The following is a 7287-nucleotide window of genomic DNA, read 5'->3' on the forward strand; positions in this document are numbered from 1 at the left end:
ACAGAAAATCTTGATGCGACAGAAGGTCATCAAGGATACGCTGTCAGTTTTAAAGAAAATAATAAAAACCAACGATCTAATGTCAAGATGTCAGACCAGCTTTCTTCCCTGTCTGGTGCTATAAAAACCTCTCTTCAAGATAAGGAAAGGTCATTAGCATCTCCCGAAATAGTCCTTCCCAAAACAATAAGATTTATTACTACATCAAAGGTCGCTTCAGATACATCCAAACAGATTAATGGGTAAACTTCTTTAATTAGAAATAACTTAGAAAGTTAAATTCGAAATGTTTTCTTATCCTTTGCTATTGCTGGAACTTTGTCATCTACACAAAGGGAAGTTTTTGTATTAACAAGAATTTTTTGAAATTTGGGAATGTGGAACTTAATATCGTGTAAATAAGGACATTTAGTTCAGAAGTGGTGGCTAGATTTTTTTTGAAAGACTATATGGTCTTCGAATTATAACTATGTGCAAATGTACATGATGCTTTATGTTGACCAACATACGAGGTCTTCTTGGCTAACAAGCCTATGGTAACGATTTGGATCTATAGCTCTTAAACATTAATTGTATTATCTTTGTATTTCTGAAAAATATATCGATACAAAAATATAGCCAGCAATATGCTTAAGACGAATAACATCCATTAAATTGAAAGATAAAGGTGCAAGACTGTAGAAAATTCTTTAAAAAATCTACATCAGTACATATTATAAAACAAAATCCCCAAAAGATATCTGATTGATTTTCTCGAAATCTACTGAACGGATTTTTATATGGTTCTTACTAAAAGATAGTGCAATTCTTGAAAAACGTTTAGATTGATACCTATAGTACTTAGGTACATTACGGTTATTAATTTACGGTTTTATGTAAATTGAGTGAAATATAACGATTACTGTTGAAGAGGTCGCGTGATTGTAAAACATCTCGTGGGTCGGGATTTATGCGGGACAACTTTGTAACACATTGGTATCCACGCGGGCGAAGCCGCGGGCACAGCAAGTTCAATATAACTAAACTAAAAGATAAGATATTCATTATTGCAGTAATAAATGAAAGCTAACTTTCATTAAATTTGAACTATAAATCCCATCCGGGAATTGGCGAATCAATGGTGTACAATTTGCAAAAAACGTATCACTAGCAAAGTTCCAAAGTTAAAAAGGTGACAAAAAATGCCGCACCGCCGGCCGCTGCCAATATCAGAGTCGTTTCTCTCCCGACTTACATGAAACATTTTATTTTACAATCGAAAAAATTCATACGTCGGAATGATACTGGGCCGATGAGGCCCGTAATAAAGGCAATGCATTTTGTATGTTAATTGGAAAGAATCTTTATTTAATATGTATTATTAAGTGGTTTAGATATTTAAAGTTAGTGTTAAATTAAATAAAATTTTTAATATTTGAATTACTCAGGGTCACTTTCATATTGTGTTAGTAAATAAAATTACATATTCGTCTTTACCATTGTTAACTTTGTGCCAGATATCATCCATACACAACGAATAATTTCACCAAAAATCCCACTTTTTTTTAAATTATGTTGAAGTAATAATATAGCTTGATGTTGCCGCTGCGACGAATCCTACTAAAGAAGTTTTAATCCATCAAGGTGCGTAGAAGTAAAATCATTTTAATTGATATTTATTTTGTTCGAAATATAAACTCTTTTTTTTAATAAACGGTTTGAGTAACTTATTTTAAACAGTTATTTTGGAGAGGCTGTATGTTTTCATTTTTTTATGCATGCATATCAAAATGACCGACTGCACTTGATGGTAAGTGGCGTGAGGTCGACGATTACCCCTGAGCAGTCGACATAATTATGCCGGCCTGTTGGAACCGGATATACACAGGCTGATCTCGGAACGCGACAGTCTTACATGGGCTATTATGGTTTTAATTTGTTTTCTAATTTAGTTTTGTTTTTGTTACTTAAATTATTAGATCTTTTAAGTGTTTCTAAAACCAAATAAATCATTTATTTCTTACGTGTAACTAGATGGATAAAAATAAGCAGTAATCTAATTAAATCAGCCCCATCTCACAAGCACATTGTCATAATATCATATACGTATCCAAATTTTTCAACGTAGTATTATGTTCTTTAATTGGTTTTGGGTGCTAAAATATTTTTGAGTGCTCGTATCGCCGGCGTAAATTTGTTACCCCGGCCCGTTTTAAGCGAAGCTTTGTGTGCATAAACTAATTTTGCCCGCGGAATTGTTTGGCTGCTAAATGCTGAGTTAATTGTTATTTTAAATTATCATGAACCGGCCATTTTTTCCTTATGTCGACTACACGACATGAAATAGTAAAAATGGTATTCACTAACACATATTTTATTATGATATGTTGAAAAACGACCAAACATAATAATATGTGGCATATTATCTGTTTTCGTTGCCTTCGCCCTGTCTGTGGTTATGGTCTATGTATACTTACTTTATGCTTATATAATCTGTACCAATTCAAAAGTAGTTACACGTTAATAAACGGTTTGCTAAATATATCCGAGTATAATTTCAATGAGAGGTGAAAAACAACGCTGCTCAGATCTATTTCTCCTAGCTCTGCAGTATTTTCATGAAATTCATAGGACAGCTAAGCGCCTCCTCCTCTACGTATGGTCAGAATTTTTCATTGACGTCGTATGCTACTCGTCAAATATAACACGACTCAAGTCCCACAATTAAACTCTTAAATAATTAATGGTAATTAAATTAATCACTGACTAATCTATAATGGACTAAGGCGTTGTTAAACTAAACGGAAAACAAGCTTTTAAACTCATAATTCTCCGAAAATAGAGACTACTTTCCATCTAATGAATGACTACTGCTAATATTATATGTGGGGCTCTATCTATGTTGGTTCAAAAAGAATCAGGCCACAGAGCGTCAGCTAAATACAAAACCAGTGCGTACAAAGCAAGATATACCAACTACAAAAGAATTCGTGCAAATATTGGTAGAAGTTTTTTTATGGAATCGGGCGCGATTGACTGTTTGGCGGGTAGCACTAAAACCCCGAAATTAAAGCGAAGCTGAATGATTGCGCCGGACTGGCCGGACCGCCGGGCTGGCCAAATTGTGGCCAACGCACAACAAAAATATATTGGGAAACGTACGGATTCTGGTGTGCCGAATCGAAAAGTCGGAATAAAGTTTTTTTTTGGTTTGGATGCAGTTTTACGGATGGGTTGCGTTGCGTCAAAATATTTTGTTCTGTTAATAAATGTTTGCGCGATAAAGGGTCCAATACAATTTAAATACATTGATCTTATTCTCAGTTAAATAAATAGGGTTTTAATTAGTTAATGTTTTGATGTATTTGGTTTGGATATTGAATTCGACAAAGTCTACGGACAATTTCCATGAAATCGAAACAAAAACTTTGCACACTGGTGTTAGTAATAAAACTAGCAAATAATAGAGAAATCGTCGGCGCATTGCTGACTATATACTCGTATCCGCTCGGATAATGACAACCGTACGCAAGGCATAAAACCCCACCAAGCAGCTCATGTGTCATGATAGATCAGTCTGTGCATATTATATCTCAAACAGGCCGTCACAATTATGTCGACTGGCACGAGATAAACATATTTTATCCCCCCCCCTCCCCCCATCCAATTCTTCAGCGCTCTGTCTCCACACCGAATGCACGCTCATACACGGGGGACATTTGTCGCGATCCTAGGAATATAGTTAAGTGTGTATACCTCATGGTTGCCAATAGGGGACCGGCCTATACTTGATTTTGTACATTATACTATATGTAATGGTTAATAATACGAAAAAGAAGCACTCCTGCGAAAACTGCATTAAAATTAGTTAAAAAATGAGCGAGTAATTCATATTTAAAATATTGTAATATGCTGAAGTGGGTGCGTTGTGGGGATATCGCTTCATCTCTTTCTTTCGCACGCGTCGTAATTCCCGTTGACGTCACATGTGGGTATTTCGTCTCTTTTCTGTATCTTGTTAATTACCCCTTCCACCGAAATTCAAAGACTTATAACTTGTCGATTTTTAACCGGATTTTAATAATTCCTTCTGTTATAATTTATATTATATAAATATTTGATAATAGTAATGAACAAAAATGAGTCCGGTACCCTATTCACATTGAGGCCTATAAGGGCTCGCGAACAATTCTTACCGTTCTCTTTTCATCCCATCCTAAGAGGTTCCCTTGTACTTCCCCCAAACTTCCTTCCCAGCTGTCCTCTCCCTCTATCCTCAACTTTCCTCTAGGACTCTGCAGTCGCTAAGCTACGGAATTCCAGTGTCCCATTCACGGGTTACCCTCGGTGTTCAATGCGGGGCTTGAAACACAAAAAAAAGTATGAAAAAACAAAAAAAAATATATCAGTCAATACTATCTAAACCCTACTCGACTTAGCAGATGGAGTGGAGTCACTCTGCCGTGTCAGTAAAAAAAACTCTACTTTAAAATCTCTAAACCCGACTAGTAATACGCGCTGCAAACAGTTTTGCGATGCAAAAGTATTTTTAGTAAAACAGCAACTAACAATACAAGTTATCTGTAGTTATCTGCAGTAATAGTCGGAGACGCAGCTGAGACGATTCAAATCGAAATTAAAACGGGAACAATAAAGTCACGCGAAATTATCTTGTTTGTGTGGTGTCGATGGATGAAAAGTTTCTCCATTTTAACAACCCTGGTTTTCAATTGAAGGTGCGAGAGGGACGGTGCTACGCGGCCGACAGAGATGAACGTATGCAAATTGTGACATTCAGGGAGATTATTTTACATTAAACGGTGATCGTTGTGGAACTTATTTTAATGGTTGTCAATTTGCGTGTATTTTGGACTATTGTATGCGAGAATACGTGTTGGTAGGTATGTTAAACTGAATCGATGTTCATAAAGTTTTGTGCAAAGTAAATTTAAACTTGAAACAAAGAAATATTAGTTTTAAAAAGTCATAAACCGAATTAAATGCAAACGAAGCCGCGGTCAGAAACTAACAAATCTTCCTTCTAACATATTATAAATGCGAATATTAGTGAAATTGTTTAGATGTTTGTAAGAAGGAAGCACAGAAACCGCTAAGCTGATTTGGATGAGATTTGTTCTACAGTTAGTCTTTGCCTTGGACTAACATATAGGCTATTTTATACTTTGTCCGTGTGTGAAATATGCGAATTAAGAAATAAAATATAAAGAATATTTTATTATTTCTTAAATAAATAGCGTTGGCGGTGTACAATATGCGGTTTGGAACGCTTTGGTGATTTTGAGAGTTTTGTAACGGAAAAGGCTTTTCATGGAGACGACGCTTCGAACAACAGTAAACGAATAATAAAGTTCAGGCATAATAAAGTCAACAGTTTAAAGTTTATTTTTCTAAAGAAATTACTGTCAATAAGGACATAAAAGTTTAAAGGGGATTTGTTTTTTTTTTAATTTATTCAGCTACTTTAGAGACTGAGTGTACTTATACAAAACGGTTAAAACTGTCTTTTGACGTATGTACGTCTCAAGTTGCATTCAAATCTGCTAATTGTAAAACTTTGCACTACTTCGCTTTGAAGGACGTTCGTTTTAAACTCGCCAAGGCAATTATCCGTCCGTGTAATTTCGAGTGAAGTCGGGTGTCGGGCATAGCGTCCGACTCTTGTTGGGACGCGAAACTTTAACTGTTGGCGCAAAATTTAATTTATGCGAACGTTTTTGGTGAACAAATAAGATGGAAGTGTTATTTGAATTTAGAACTGTCTTAATTTATTTGTAGGTGGATGTCGTGCACTATAAAATAATCAGATGAAGTAAATTAATTGATGATAGAGGCGTAGAACTAGCTGGTGGAGGATATTTGGATCTGCACCACCGTGCACAAGCCCTAAAACTCGCCATACAAGCCGTCATAAATGACGAGAGACGAAGGATAACTATCTCTTATTAATCATAACTCTGGATGCAACTCCGCTTACCATTAGATACATTGCGGTAAATTTCGTACCCGTATAAGAAAAGTATTATAAAGAGCAGTAAAAGCAGTAAGGGAGGGGCAGGTTGATAGGTTATTAATAATTTTGGAAATTTACGAAACTATCAATTTGAATAGTCTAGTCATAAAAATCACATATTTCCTATCTATGCTTCTATTAAGTAGGTTTTATATTTATAATTTAAATTAGTATTTTTTTTTGTTAATGTTTTATTTACTACCCTCTCTTGTTGCGTACATCTACCTTATTTAGTCTCTGCATCTCTTTAAGATTGACTGGTAGAAAATTCCTTCGGCACTTTATACTCTTTCCCCCTTATTCATAGACGTTATATATCTAAGCTCTGTGATAACAAGTCTGTTTCTCAGTGCCGACGGCATGGCAGCCTCCGCAGTGCGTAAACATAGGGCCGCTGTGATTGGCTAATTTTAAGATACAACTTTAATCTAGTTGACTGATAAACAAAGCTGAACAAACAGCAAGCTGTCAGATAAACTAAGCTGAGAAACAGACTTGTTATCACAGCAATGATCCGTCCTTAGATAAGTAATGTTTATGAATAAGGGCTGTATATTAAGTGTAATAAATAAAAAACATTTACACATACATTCATTTGCACAGTAGAGTAAAAAGATAAGGGAACAAGCATTTCCACATGATTGCTTTATTGAATTAACCGTCGGAGCCTCCACCGCTGACTACACTCAAATATACTCTACAAAGTTAAATGTAAATTCTGTTCTAAGTTTGCTCTTTTAATAAGACTACGTTACGACTTAAAAACTATGTCATTTGTAATAAAGTTTCAATTCCTTTACCAAATTGAATTTGAAAACTAGTTATGGAAATTTTATGGAAGACAAGAATATCGTGTTTTTTTTTGTAGTTTTACTATGAAATCAGTTTAGTTATACTAGACGGTGAGTAGATATTGAATCGTCTATTTTTGTTGACAAGCAGTATTGTGCAAGCACAGTTGATACAGTTTGTAGGACATTGGAAGTTAGTATCAAAATGCAATGACATCTGTTATGCAAAATTTGGGTTTTGTTTTTATTATTTATGCTTAATCTTGACGTTTACCTTCTAACTTGAGAGGTCATTTTGGCATGCAATATCAAATATATACAGGAAGGGAATGATAATAACCCCGAAAGCTTTCAACTTGAGCTGGCAAATCGCTTTGATTGCTTAAAAGAAAACCTTGCAGTCGACGAGCTAAACAGCGTTTTGGTAGAAGCTGTCCATACGGTGGGATCTAAGTATTTTAGACCTCGCCGTAGAGATAGACCACA

This window comes from Manduca sexta, chromosome 13 (genome assembly GCF_014839805.1).
Source record: "Manduca sexta isolate Smith_Timp_Sample1 chromosome 13, JHU_Msex_v1.0, whole genome shotgun sequence".
NCBI lineage: Eukaryota > Metazoa > Arthropoda > Insecta > Lepidoptera > Sphingidae > Manduca > Manduca sexta.